Source organism: Enhydra lutris, unplaced genomic scaffold, assembly GCF_002288905.1.
Source record: "Enhydra lutris kenyoni isolate GAN:26980312 unplaced genomic scaffold, ASM228890v2 scaffoldscaffold85, whole genome shotgun sequence".
Classification (NCBI taxonomy): Eukaryota; Metazoa; Chordata; class Mammalia; order Carnivora; family Mustelidae; genus Enhydra; species Enhydra lutris.
The window spans coordinates 7,714,775-7,730,145 of NW_019154169.1; the positions used below are offsets into that span (position 1 = coordinate 7,714,775).

General features: G+C 45.5%; 1 long non-coding RNA gene across 1 annotated transcript; it reads left to right on the forward strand.

Annotated features, from left to right (window-relative positions):
* The first annotated feature begins 2,471 nt into the window (after positions 1-2,471).
* LOC111161409 lies at positions 2,472-5,176 on the forward strand. Its single transcript, XR_002641529.1, has 3 exons — positions 2,472-2,647; positions 4,051-4,208; positions 4,936-5,176. It is a non-coding gene; the product is annotated as an uncharacterized LOC111161409 (long non-coding RNA).
* The last annotated feature ends 10,195 nt before the right edge of the window (positions 5,177-15,371 follow it).

Genomic DNA, 15,371 nt, shown 5'->3' on the forward strand with positions numbered 1-15,371 from the left:
GATCTCAGGACCCCAGGATCACGACCTGAGCCAAAAGCAGATGCTTAACCAACTGAGCCACCCAGGCTCCCCTAGATTCAGCTGTTCTAACAGAGATCCAAGTCAGAAGTTTATTTTGCTCTCCCTATTTCTTTCCAGGCTGATAAAATAGCTCTGCTCCATGAAATCAGTCAGGGATCTTGGTTCCTTCAGGGTGTTGGTCTTGTCTAGGTTGTTGGACCAGCTTGTCACCACTACCACACTCCACATGACCAGGCCTGGCTGCAAGGGAGTGTGGGAAATGTAGGTTTTCTTTCTGGGGGTGTCTTACACCTACTAAGAGTCTATCACTATTGTGTTCATCAGCTACTTCTGTGTAACAAACAACACCCACCCACCCTGGCTGGCTCAGTTGGTAGAACATGTGACCAATCTCAGGGTCGTGAGTTCAAGCCCCATGTTGGACATGGAGCCTACTTAAAAAACGAAACCAAACCAAAAGAACTACCAATAAAAAACATTGTCTTCCTTAAGTTTCAAAGTTCTATTTCCAAATATTATTCTATTTATAAATCTGGTCAATTTTACCACTTTTGGGGGGAGGTCTTTGATGAATGGTCAACCCATCCCAGTTTCAACAGCTTCATATCCCATTTAGAATCTTTATTAATTAATTTCCCTTTAATGTTTTGCTTTCACATTTTAAACTGTTCGATTTTCTTTGGAAGCTCAACAGAAGTGCCTAAGAAGTGAAACCTTCCCAGGTACTTCACTCTCATAATACATTATAAGAGTATCAAGATCTTTTAAACATCCCAGGACTCACCTAGAAAAATTCTCTTGCACGTTCCAGTGAAAAATTACAAGTCTAAAATAATGGATTACTCAATTATGCACTTTACGTTGGAAGACTTACATCTACGGGATAAATCTGTCATATTTTTGCTGATGCCAAATTCTCTTAAGCAATTACAAATACTTTAAATACCGAATATCCCGGATGATTCTCCCCCACCCCGCCAAATATCCCAGATGACTCTTGAACATAACACAGGAGGGCTCAGTTGGTTAAGCGTCTGCCTTTGGCTCAGATCCTGATCCCAGGGTCCCAAGCCCCGTATTGGGCTCCCTGCTCAGCGGGAAACCTGCTTCTCACTCTTCCTCTCTCTCTCTCTGTCTCAAATAAACAAAATAAAAAAAAATTTTTTTTAAAGATTTTATCTATTTATTTGACAGACAGAGACCACAAGTAGACAGAGAAGCAGGCAGAGAGGGGGAAGCAGGCTCCCCGCTGAGCAGACAGCCTGATGCGGTGTTCGATCCCAGAACCCTGGGATCATGACCCAAGCCGAAGGCAGTGGCTTAACCCACTAAGCCACCCAGGCGCCCCCAAAATAAAATCTTTAAAAAAATATAACACAGGAGTACTAATTCTGTCGGTTCAATTGACTTCCTTCTTTTATATATTTTTTTAACTGGCCTCCATACCCAGCTAGGGCTTGAACTCACAACCTTTGAGGTCAAGAGTTATTCACTCTACTGACTGAGCCAGTGAGGTGTCTTTCTTTTTTTTTAATTATAAGCCTTGCTTACAGCTGGGCATTAAAACACACTTGTAAGTAAGGAAAATTTTACTGGCAAGGTGAGGTTAATTCTTGGCCAGAGGTTTGGAACTGGAACAGAGCTCTCTAACTTTCTAGTTAAGGGGGGGAAAAAAAGAAAAAATTAACAAAAATTCCCCAGAAGAACACTCCAGAATGCTGGACCCTTTTTAAATAGTTACAATAACAAAGGGGCTCATGGGCCGTGAAGATTTGGTCCTTGGGCCCCCATCCCAGGTCAGGCTGTACCATGACCTCATATGTGTGCAATTTCACACTCAGTGAAATCAGAGGAAATCTGCGCCCGCTACCGGCTTGCTCACAGCTGGATTGGCGTCAGCTGGTCTGTCTACCGCCCAACTCCGGGTGGCATTCTTTCCCCCTCCACAAGCTTTGAGTCCTGCTGTCTGGCCCGGCCGCAACCCCTGGAGGCTAGTTCAGTGACCGCCAGTGTGTTGAAGGCATCACTCATCAGCCCTTTGCCTGGCTCTGCCCCGGCCAGGGAGCAGAAGGCTAAAGGGAGGGTCGTGACCCCAGAAACGAACAGGGAGGTCCCGGAGGGTCCCCTGGGGACTGGAGATCAGGGATCTGGAGATTGGGATGAATCAGCTCTCACAACGGAGTCCATGGAATGTGGGGAGGGTTCAACCAGCCTTGGTGTGTGTGTGTTTGTGTGTGTATTGAGTGGGGGTTGGGGAGCTGGGAGGGTGTGGAGCTGCTGGGTTCCACTTCTCAAAAACTCCAGAGGCCCTGTCTCCAGGAGGAGCGGAAGCAAGGGGCCCAGATGGTGGGAGATCAGATAACAGGCTGGGGTGGGGGAGGGTGCTGGAGGAGGACAGTGGAAGGAGGCTGCCCATGTGACTTCAGAGCCCAGCCCTGCCCCTTCCACCCTCACCGAGAGGGGACTGAGGAGGAAGTGAATAGCGCAGAGATGAGCACCTGCCATATGCAGCCCCTACTAGGGGCGGGGGTGCTTTGCCTGGGTCCTGCGGGGAGGAGCTGGCTGGATGAGTCCTAATCAAGGTGAGAGGTGATCCTGCCTGACCCCGAGCCCAGTGGCCCCAGAGGTAAGGCAGATTCTGTGTATGTCTTGAGGGAAAGAAGCGGGATTTGCTGTTGGGTTGGTGTGGATGTGGTGTGGGAGAAGGGGAGAGAGAGAGAAATCCAGGACCAGGCAAAGGGCTTGGAATGGAGCAGCTGGTTGAACACTGGGGCCTCTTCCTGAAGGCGGCCTGAGGCGCAGGTGGGGAGGTGGGGGAGAGTGAGGGCCCAGCAACAGTTTGTTCCGGGCACTTGCTAGGAACTTGAGGGCGCTATGTCTTCCTAAATGTGGTAGCCGTAATCTCAGAAAGAAATACGTTCTCCAGGGGCGCCTGGGTGGCTCAGTCAGTTAAGCGTCTGCCTTCGGCTCAGATCATAATCCCAGATCCCTTGGATGGAGCGCCACAATGTGCTGGCTTCTCCCTCTGCCTCAGCTTGTTCTCTCAAAAATAAATAAATAAAATCTTAAAAAGAACACATTTTCCATAACAATCAGTATACATATAAGTAAACAGAATTTCTTACAGCACTGTTTACCCTTCCTATATGTGATGTACTCTGACAAATCAATTTTTTATTGTATTTCATTTATTTATTTATTTGACAGAGATCACAGGTGGGCAGAGAGGCAGGCAGAGAGAGAGGAAGGGAAGCAGCCTCCCTGCTGAGCAGAGAGCCTGACTTGGGGCTCTATCCCAGGACCCTGAGATCATGACCTAAGCTGAAGGCAGAGGCTTAACCCACTGAGCCACCCAGGCGCCCCTACTGTATTTCATTTTTAAAAAAGATTTTATTTATTTGAGAGAGAGAGAGAATGAGAGAGACAGAGAGAGAGAAAGCACAGGGCGGGCAGGGAGGGGCAGGCGGAGGGAGAAGCAGACTCTTTGCTGATCAGGGAGCCAATGGGGGACTTGATCGGGACTCCAGGATCATGACCTGAGCTGAGGGCAGTCACTTAACCAACTGAGCCACCCAGCCGCTGGAAATACATAAAAAATGTATTTCCATTTTTTAAAAATCCTGAGGATCCCTGCAGGCATGATGATGTCCTCAGAGAAGATGTCAAGGGCAGGGCTGCTGAGCCAGTGGCTGGAAAGTGGCAGGGACAGGCCCTGCTGGGCAGCAACGCTGTGCAAGCGTAGGGCAGGAGTGAGTAGGCTGCGGGGTTGCAGGGGGTAGGCCCCTCTTACCCATCCCCCTGCAGAGGTGGGCCTGGATCTGCGGCAGGGTGGAAATGACATGTGGGTACTGCCGCCTCCCATCTGGGATCTGCACTGGGACTGCCTGTGAGTGAGTGCCCACCTCCCCACCCCATCCCCACCAGCCAGCTCCAGGGTGGGGGTCTGTGGCTGCTGCGGTTGATAGTGGAGGAGCCTGGCTCTTTCTCTTTCCCCTCCATCATCTTCAGCATTTGGCTTTTATCCTCCAGGATGACAGCCTCCGCTGCATGTACTGTAACCTCACAGAGACAGGAAGAAGTGGGGAGGGCAAGGCCACCCGGCAGAGCTCCCTTGCCCAGACCTGATCACATGGCCACTTTTCCTGCACAGGAGTATGTGAGCGCAAGCATCCAGCAAAGGAGAACAGGTGAGCCGTGGCTGGCGGTCTCTACTTCACCTCCTATGTCTGGCGCATTGCTGCCCCAACCAGAAAGATAGGGGTTCCGTTAGCCAGGAAGGGGGAATGGTCGGCAAGTAACAGATCTGCTGTGTTAGGACCCGGGCGACAGCAGCATTCTTTACTAATGCCACAGTCTGGCATCACTCTGTCATTACTGACTTTGGCTGGCCACTGGAGGAGGCTTCAGGAGCACCCCGTGAGCCCGTTGGATGGATGATGGGGAGACAAGGCAGACCTGAGGAAGAGTAGGAAAGGATCGGAGGATGCTTGGCAGTGGGAGATTGGAGAGCGAGAGGGAGACGCCCCACTGAGCAGGGAGCCCCACTCGGACTCGAACCCAGGACCCTGGGATCATGACCTGAGCCCAAGCAGACGCTTAATGGACTCAGCCACCCAGATGCCCCTTATGTTTGTTTAGAAGTAAACACACATACATATATGCAGTCATTGACTGGTAGGGTTTCCCGGGAGACAGACTCCGAGCTGGGATCTGCAGCCAGAGAGGATGGTTAGCGGGAGTGCTCTGGGACACGTGTGTGAGGAAGAGAGGGGGCAGGGCGGGTGCTGGGAAAAGCTGATACGGTTGCAACAAGGGTCTCAGTCCATCTGATGGGGAACCTGGAACTGGAATGGCCCTTCTGGGTTGCTCCTCGCTGAGGCATGGAGCCAGGCTTTTGTCCCTCTTACTGCCCAGACGCAGAACGTGGGCTGCCCCTCGGAAAGAAGCATGAGCTTGAGCAAGATGGTTCTCTACCGCTGACGGTCTTGCCCAGACAGAGACTCAGCTGGAAGCCATGTGCCATGAGCCACTAGCAGCCGTGGAAAGAATGCCTCCACCCTGAAGAGGAGATCTGGGCTGTATATTAGAGGGTCCGCTCCACTTTTCTACCTAATATCAACAGGTGCGGGCAATTCCACAATAAACTTTTTTTTAAAAAAGATTTTATTTATTTATTTGTCAGAGAAAGAGAGCACAAGCAGGGGTAACAGCAGGCAGAGGGAGAGGCAGGCTCCCTGCCGAGCAAGGAGTCCGATGCGGGACTTGATCCCAGGACCCTGGAATCACGACCTGAGCTGAAGGCAGACGCTTAACTGACTTGAGGCACCCAGGCTCCCCTCCACGATAAAAAATTTTAAAGGGCTTCTTTTTTTTTAAATGTAATCTCTACACCCAGCATGGGGCTTGAACTTAAAACCCCAAGATCAAGAATCACATGCTCTACTGACTGAGCCAGACAGGCTCTGCTCCACAATAAAAAAAAAAAAAAATTTTTTTTAAAGAATAAGCTTTTTAAAAAATTTTTATTTTTATTTATTTATTTGACAAAGCGAGAGAGATCACAAGTAGGAGGAGAGGCAGGGAGAGAGAGAGAGACGGGGGAGGAAGCAGGCTCCCCACTGAGCAGAGAGCCCAATGAGGGGCTCGATTCCAGGACCCTGAGATTGTAACCTGAGTCAAAGGCAGATGCTTAACCCACTGAGCCACCCAGGTGCCCCTCCACAATAAAAATTTAAAAGAAAATCTATTAATGTAGTCATAACTAAATAAAAATCTTGAAAAAAAGAAAATCTATTAATGTAATATGCCATATTAACAAATTACAGGAGGAGAAACATTGGATAAAATTCAACTCTCATTTATGGGGCGCCTGGCTGGCTCAGTGGGTTAAGCCGCTGCCTTCGGCTCAGGTCATGATCTCAGGGTCCTGGGATCGAGCCCCGCATCGGGCTCTCTTCTCAGCAGGGAGCCTCCTTCCTCTCCTCTCTCTCTGCCTGCTTGTGATCTCTGTCAAATAAATAAATAAAATCTTAAAAAAAAAAAATTCAACTCTCATTTAAAATAAAACTTTTGTGACCCAACTAGAGAGAAAGGAGAATCATCAACCTGATATAAGGACACTGCCTGTAACAAATACCAAAGTTAATTAGAAAAATTCCCTGCAAAGATCCAAGAGGAAATTTTAGCAAGTCAGCTAGATGTAAGACCAACCTGCAAAAAAAAAAAAAAAGCACTCTGATAATAAAGGCAACGACCAATTAGAAAGTATAATTCGTAAGAAAAGAGTCCATTCTCTTATACACAAAAAAGTAAGATGCATCAAATGCCAGGAAAATATGTCTGAGCTCATTTTGGAATAAATGATGAGACCTAATTAAAGGATGACGAGGTGACCTAAACAAGGAGACAGATACTAAGTCACACAGTAGTTAAGGTGAATGATTTAGACCAGACACAAAAAGATAGCTATTGCCAGATTCTACTTATATGAGGAGCCCAGAATAGGCAAATTTATAGAGAGAGAAGGTAGAGAGGCTGTTGGGGAGGAGGTAGGGGAAGCTACTGTTTAATGGGTACATTAAATTAATTACTTACTTAAATGTAAATGTTTGGGATGATGAAAAAGTGCTGGAAAGGATAGCGGTACTTCTCCAACATTGTGAATGTACTTAATGCCACCGAATTGTACACTCAAAAACGGTTAAAGGGCGACTCAGTCGTAGAGCGCACGACTCTTGATCTCAGGGTTGTTAAGTTTGAGCCCATGTTGGGTGTACAGATTACTAAGGAAAAAAAAAAAAAGAGTTAAAATGGAAATTTTATGTTCTGTTTATTTTGCCACAATAAAATAAAAAGTTTCAGGGGAATGACTTCTGAAGGAACTGTGCAAAAAGAAAAAAAATCAAATATACTTAAACCAATAGGGATATGTGTACAAAATGTAATGCTGAGTGAAAAAAAAAAAGTAAGTTGCAAAAGGTCCAGGAATTATGGCACTCTCTATGAAAATTAGGCTGTGAAGATTTGTGAAGTTTTGGCTGGCTGTTATAGATACTCAAAATCATGGTAATTTAAATGAGATACAAGTTTATTTCTCTCTTGGGTAAAATTCTGTTGTGGGCTGTTCAGTTGGGCATAGTGGCTCCACCATTATCTAAGGTCTAGGCTACTCCTGGCTTCTCATTCTACCAACCTTAGGATGTGGCTCTCGTCCTCATTGGCCCCCTGTAGCTCCAGCTGTCACATCTACCTTCCCAGAAGCAGGAATGTTGAAGAGGAGATGGAAAGGGCATGCTTCCCCCACCTTAAAGTCACATGTCAGAAGTTGCACACATCACTTTCCCTCACATTGCATTAGCTGGAACTTTGTCACACGGCCGCACTTGGCTACAAGGGAAGTTGGGAAATGTGGTTTTTATACCAGGAAAACTTGTAACCAGAGAAATGGAGGGAAGGGACACTGGAGGACATCGAGTAGTTAATCCCACACTGTCCATGAGAGAGACTGCTAAATTCATCATGTCTCTCAAAATCCATTTTCCCTTTTAGAAATAAAAACCCTTGAGTCTGAGTTGGCCACTCAGCCACAGACTACATTTTCCAGCCTCCTCTGTATCTAGATGTGACCACGTGATTAAGTTCAGGCCAATGGGATGTAAAGAGACATACCGTGTGCAATTTCTAATTCACCTCCTTAACAGCAAAGCCAATCTCCTATACTTCCCCTCTTCTACCTCCCCAATGGATGGAAAGTAGCAGTTCCAAGATTTATTTATTTATCTTTTTTTTAGAGAGAGACAGAGGGAGGGGTTGGGGAGGGCAAAAGGAGAGGAAGAGAGAGACTCTCGGGTAGACACCCCGTTGAGTGTGAAGCCCCATGCAGGGCTTGATCTCACCACCCTGAGATCATGACCTGAGTCAAAAACAAGAATCCTCTGCTTAACTGACTGAGCCACCCAGGTGCCCCTAGGAAATAGGGCATATGCTCAAGGTGGTAGAATGGACAGATCAAGGATCGGAGCCATCTCCTTTTCCTGGACTGCCCACCAGCCTATAAAATATTAGATGGGGGATGAGCTTCCATGTCACTCGGAGTGCTGTGTTTTAGAGGCTGTTACAGCAGGCTGGTCTGCATCTGACTTAATCTAGAAATTGATACCAGAAGTGGGGTGCTGTTGTGAAAAATAAAAGTCTAAGAGGTGCTGCCGGTGGCAGAGACCAGCTACAGCGGGATGAGAAGCCAGTGACTTTTATTCTATCAGGAGGAAAAAAAAAATTGTAGAGCTCTCTTGTTTGATAATGAGGTTAGCAGGTGACTGTTCACCTGAGCCTATAGCTCAGCATTAGTGTGGAGTCTGCCCCTTTCTGCTTTTTTGCAGAACACCCTGTACTCCTGCCATTCAGATCTGTTCTCTAAAGCTTTGGTACAATGTCTCCAGGAGACAGCGGAAGGCTATCCTGCTGCAAACTTCATATGGAAGATGCTGGCCTCACACCCAGATTACTGATACCGATGGCTTCGAGGTCGCAGCCTTTCAGTGGGGGAGAGAGGGTTGGACTGTGGAGTCAGAGAGATAAAAAAGGAGGTTCCGTGTATTTTAGAAGGGTAACTCAAAGAGGTTCGGGGGCTTGGCTACAAAGAACTGAATGGGGAACTCTGAAGAAAAGACCATAGCAGGTCTGGGGTTTCAGTCTTTATTTTATTTATTTAATTTTTTTTTTAAAGATTTTTTTTATTTATTCATTTGACAGATAGAGTATTTGTTTAATTTTAAAGATTTAATAAATATTTTTTATTTCTTTGAGAGAGTGACTGAGAGAGCAAGGGAGTGCAAGCATAAGCAGGGGGAGGGGCAGAGGCGGAGGGAGAGGGAGGGGAAAGGATCTCAAGCAGACTCCGTGTTGATTGAGCATGGAGTCTGATGTGGGGCTCGATCTCACAACAGTGAGATCATGACCCTGAGATCATGATGCAAGCTGAAACCAAGAGTCAAACGCCTAACCCACTGAGCCACCCAGGCACCCCAAGGCTTCTGTCTTTAGAAGGGTCTCTTGCAAGGTTGACCCTTGATTGGCATCTAGGAATTTGGCTTCTGGAGGTGTCCCCACTGTTCCCTAACAATGTGTCTTGTGCTGAATGTAGCATGTACCTAATTCCTAGCATGAAACAAAATTCCAGAAGGAAAGGAACATAAACCAGTGGGCATCCCTCTGGTGTTTTCAGCTGGGGAGGCCAGCAACGCTTCCGATGCTGGGAGCAGTTCTGAAAAATGCAGACCACCTATGTCTCTCCCCCAACTCTGGTACCTCCTCAGGGGCCAAGCTTGTGTTTTTCCTTTCTTGTTACAACATCAGTGTGGCTCATTCGGTTATCATCACTTTACATTTTTTCCCCCAAACTTTTTTTTTAATGGAGGTAAAATTCATGTAATACTTTGTACTCTATGTTAGCCATTTAAAAATGTTCAATTCTAGGGAACCTGGGTGGCTCAGTTGGTTAAGCAGCTGCCTTCGGCTCAGGTCATGATCCTGGAGTCCCGGGATCAAGTCGCACATCAGGCCCTCTGCTCATTAGGGAGCTGGCTTCTCCCTCAGCCCCTCGCCCCTTTCATGCGCTCTCTCTCAAATAAATAAAATCTTCTTTAAAAAAAAAAAAAAGTTCAATTCTAGGGCGCCTGGGTGGCTCAGTGGGTTAAAGCCTCTGCCTTCGGCTCAGGTCATGATCTCAGGGTCCTGGGATCGAGCCCCACATCGGGCTCTCTGCTTGGCGGGGAGCCTGCTTTCCCCCCTCTCTCTCTGCCTGCCTTTCTGCCTACTTGTGATCTCTCTCTCTCTGTCAAATAAATAAAATAAAAAAATCTTTAAAAATGTTCAATTCAGTGGCGCCTGGGTGGCTCAGTGGGTTATGTGACTGCCTTCGGCTCAGGTGGTGATACTGGGGTCCTGGGATGGAGTCCTGTACCAGGCTCCCTGCTCAGCCAGGAGTCTGCTTGTCCCTCTCCCTCTGCCCTGCTCCTGCTCTCTCCCTCTCTCTCTCAGCCTCTCTCTCTTTCAAATAGATAAAATCTTTAAAAATGTACAGTTCAGTGGCTTTGGGTACTCACAGCATTGTATAAGCATCTTCACCATATTGTTCCAGAACATTTCATCCCTCCATAAAGAAACTACCAATAAGCACTCTCCCTGCCGCCGCCCCCCCCCCCCCATCCCCTGGCAACCACTAGTCTATTTTCTCTCCCTATGGATTTTACTATTCCGGGCATTTTATGGAAATGGAATCATATCATATGTTGCTTTCTTTCATTGAGCATAAGGTTTTCAAGGTGGGTTCATGTTATAGAGTGGCTCTGTATCTCATTCCTCCCCACCTCCAATCCTTTTTCTGGCTGAATAATATTCCATTTTATGGATCTATTTCATTTGGTTTATCTGTTCATCATTTGATACACATTTGGGTTGCTTCCACTTCTTAGCTATTATAAATAAGGCTGCTCTGAACATTCACGTACAAGTTTTTGGGTAAACACATTTTCAAGGCTCCTAGGTATACATGTAAGAATGAAATCGCCAGGTCATACGGTAATTCTATGTTTAACTTTTGGAAGAACTCTTTCCAAAGCAGTTGCACCATTTCACATGCCTACAGACCCACAGTGCCTGAAGTTCCAGTTTTTCACATCACCACCAACATTTGTTATTTCCCATGCTTTTGCTCATAGTCATCTTAGTGGGTGTAAATTGGTGTCTCATTGTGGTTTTGATTTGCATTCCCTAATGACTAATTATGTTGAACATATTTCCGTATATTTATCAACCACTTGTATATCTTCTTTGCAGAAAGGAGTATCTATTCGTATCCTTTGCCCATTTAAAAACTGGGCTATTTTTTCCTGGTTGAGTGTGAGAGTTCTTTCTATATTCTGGATACTAGGCTTTTATCAGATAATGATTTGCAAATATTCTTTTCCATTCTGTAGGTTGTCTTTTCACATTCTTGATGGTGTCTTTTTTTTTTTTTTTTAAAGATTTTATTTATTTATTTGACAGACAGAGATCACAAGTAGGCAGAGAGGCAGGCAGAGAGAGACAGAGAGGCAGGAAGAGAGAGACCGAGAAGCAGGCTCCCTGCTGAGCAGAGGGCCCGATTCGGGACTTGATCCCAGGACCCTGGGATCATGACCTGAGCCGAAGGCAGAGGCTTTAACCCACTGAGCCACCCAGGCACCCTTGATGGTGTCCTTTGATGCACATCAGTTTTTAACTTGGAGGAAGTCCAATTTATCTAGATTTTCCCTTCTGTGGCTTGTGCTTTTGGTGCCATATCTAAGAATCAATCGCCAAATCCAAGGTGAAAAAGATTCTCTCCTATATTTTCTTCTAAGAACTTTATAGTTTTGGCTCTTAGATTTAAGTCCTTGATCCACTGCGAGTTGATTTTTGTATATGGTGTGAGGTAAGGATTCGATTTCATTCTTTTACACAGTCATCCAGTTGTCCCACACCATTTGCTGAAAAAGCAATTCTCTTCCCATTGGATGGTATTGATACCCTTGTAGGAAATCAACTGACTGAAGATGAGGTTTTTTTGGACTCTCAATTTTATTCCATTGATCTATATGTCTATCCTTATGCCAGTATCACCCTGTTTCGATTACTATAGCTTTGTACTAAGTCTTGAAACTTGAAAGTGTGAATCCTATAATTTTATTCTTTTTAAAGATTACTTTTGCAATTGGGGCCCCTTGCAATTCCATATGAATTCTAGGATAACCTTGTCCATTTCTGCAAAAAAGGTAGCTGGAATTTTGATAGGGATTATATTGAATCTGTAGATCAATTTGGAGAGTATTGTAATCTTGACAATATTGTCTTCCAATCAGTGAACCTGGGGTATATTTCCATTTATTTATGTCTTCTTTAATTTCTGTCTGGAATGTTTGGTAGTTTTCAGTGTACAAGTCTTTCATTTCCTTGGTTAAATTTATTCCTATGTATTTTATTCATTTTGATGCTATGGTAAATAGAATTATTTTCTTAATTTCATTTTCAGATGATCATTGGTAACATATAAAAATTCAAGTGAAGGGACGCCTGGGTGACTCAGTCAGTTAAGCTGCTGCCTTCAGCTCAGGTCATGATCCCAGGGTCCTGGGACCGAGTCCCACATCGGGCTCCTTGCTCAGTGGGGAGCCTGCTTCTCTCTCTGCCTCTGCCTGCCACTCTGCCTGCTTGTGCACTTGCTCACTCTCTCTCTTTCTGACAAATAATAACATCTTTTAAAAAAAGAATAAAAGCCATCTGTGGCAAAAAAAAAAAAAAAAATTTCAAGTGGAATTTCTATATTGATCTTGTACCCTGTAACTTTCCTGAATTCAGTTATTAAGTCATTAGGTCTAATAGTTTGTGTGTATAAGCGTGTGTGGTGTGTGTGCTTTCAAATTCCGAATTATTTTAAAATTCTCCACACTTGATCTTAGCCAAAAAGCCAAAAAGTGACTATTTTTAAATTCTCATTCAAACTTTTCATCCAGAAGGGTTAGATGCAATAAGGGACAAAAGCATTTTCACAGAAAAGGGTTTGTATGGCATCTGTCTGGGTTTGCATCTCGGTTGTAGCATTTTTAATTTGGACCTGACAAGATTTTAGTTCTTTTATCACTGCAGTAAGGGATTCTCTAGTGTTTCCTATGCTTTTTTTCAAGAGAAAAATATTTTTATAGAAGTTAATGAGAAAGACACACCATGGGGCGCTCAGCTGGTTAAGCGTCTGCCTTCAGCTCAGGTCATGATCTCAGGGTCCTGGGATCGAGCCCCGCGTCAGGCTCCCTGCTCAGCAAGGGGTCTGCTTTTCTCTCTCCGTCTGCCTCCTTCTTCCTGCAGCTCTCTTTGCTTGCACTCTGTCAAATTAATAAATAAGATCTTAAAAAAGAGAGTGACAGAGAGAAAGACACACCATATCCAGGAATTGGTCAGGATGAAAACCTGAATATTCAACAATTTTCAGAATCATTTAATATAACCCCTACCCCTTTTGTCCTGATCATTTATCCAGTAAGCAGCCTGGAGTAGATCACCCCTGTTCTAAGAACCGGCGGCATTTAGTCATCAAGCAGCCTTCCCGAGGTGCAGGTATCAGGGGAAAGACCACGGAAGTAGAGTCAGACTATGAGTCCTTGTTGCAGACTGCCACTAATTGGGAAAACAGAATACAATGCCACAGCTGTGCGACATCCCCCCAGAGTGATCCAGAGTCCAACGTGTTAGGAGAGCCCAAAGGGGGTCACAGTCCCTGTGATGAGCCCTCCCCCAGCTTGCGGCGCTTAGCGGCAGTCACAAGATAGAACTGCATTAGATGTTAGGATCTACATCAGAAATAGAGACCTGAGCAGTAGCTTGATTTTAGAGGTTCCATCCGAAAGCAGCCTTTTCCTGTGGGCATTCTTATGTGACCCAGGTGGTCCAGCCAGCGTCCGTACCGCACGCAGTTTAGGGTCCCACAGAGGGCTGTTTTACACCTGCCAACGTCCCAGAGTGAAGCTTTGTTCACTGAGCACAGTTCGTGCTGAGAACGAAACATTCCTCTGTGGACCATATCAGGTTTTGGCTTAGAGTCAGGTCTGGGCAATTCGGAGCTGCAAATGCCCCAAATCCAGGAAAGCCAGAGGCTTCTCTTCGGCAGCAGCAAAGCTCTGTGGGAGAACCGGAAGATCTGGTTCCAAGTCCAGAGGATGAGAAATGCTTTCCTAAGTCCTTTTTTCCTTATCAGTCTTAGAGCTTAGATGGCCCTGCTCGAAGGGAAGGTACATACTCCTTCAGGAGAGTGAGAGGCCAAGCCACGGACTGGGAAAAAAATATTTGTGAAAGACGTTTCTGATCAACAACTGCCATCCAAAATATATACAGAATTCTTTAGTCTCCATGAGAAAATGAACAATCTGATTTGAAAATGAACAAGAGAAGATAGACAGATGGCAGATAAGTATCTAAGATGCTTGACATCGTATGTCATTGGGGAAATGCAAATTCAAGCAACAATGGGCTACTAATTCACACCTACTATTATTATTGGTGCAGAAAAGGTAGTTTGATTAAAGCATGGGGACAGGACCCATGAGCAAAAAGGGCTTCCAACTACACACCTATTAGAACAGCCCAAATCCAAGGGCACCTGGGTGGCTCAGTAGGTTGAGGCCTCTGCCTTTGGCTCAGGTCATGATCTCAGGGTCCTGGGATCGAGCCCCGCATCGGGCTCTCTGCTCAGTGGGGAGCCTGCTTCCTCTTCTCTCTCTCTCTCTGCCTGCCTCTCTGCCTACTTGTGATCTCTCTCTGTCAAATAAATGAATAAAATCTTAAAAAAAAAAAAAAAAAAAAAAAAAGAACAGCCCAAATCCAGAACACTGACAACGCCACGTGCTGACAAGGGTGTGGAGGAACAGGAACTCCCATTCGTTGCTGGTGGGAATGCACATTGGGGTCCAGCCACGTTGGAAGGTAGTCTCTGACAAAATTAAACATGCTCTTACCCTATGATCCTGTCATCAAGCCTCTTGGCATTTACCCCAAAGAGTTGAAAACTTCTGTCCACACACAAAAACTTGCACACGGATGTTTATAGTAGCCTTACTCATAACTCCTTAAACTTGGAAGCAATCAAGGGGTCCTTCAGGAGGTGAATGGTTAAGTAAACTGTGGTCCATCCAGACAATGAAATATTATGTAGGGCTAAAAAGAAATGAGCTATCAGGCCAAGAAAAGACATGGGTGAACCAAAAGCACATTTTTTTTTTAAAGATTTTACTTATTTGTTTGACAGAGTGAGAGATCACAAGTAGGCAGAGAGGCAGGCAGAGAGGGAAAGGGGGAAGCAGACTCCCTGCTGAGCAGAGAATCCGATGCAGGGCTCGATCCCAGGACCCGGAGATGATGACCTGAGCTGAAGGCAGAGGCCCAACCCACTGAGCCACCCAGGTACCCTCCAAAACAACCTAAAAGTGAAAGAAAACAACCTAAAAAAGGCACAGTGCCTCTCTGGCCAAAAGGTTTTTTTTTTTTTGTTTGTTTAAAGATTTTTTTAAAGATTTTTATTTATTTCTTTGAGAGAGAAAGAGAGTTATCACGAGTGGGGGGTAAGGGTAGAGGGAGAAGCAGACTCCCCAATGCACAGGACTCCATGGTAAGTCCCTGGTATCATGACCTAAGCCTAAGCCAGATGCTTAACTGATTGAGCTACCCAGGTGCCCCAAAAAGGTCTTTTAAGGTCTCAACATGTGGTAATATACAGAAAACAAACCAACACACACACACACACACAAGTATATGTGTGTGTGTGTGTGTGTGTGTGTGCGCGTGTG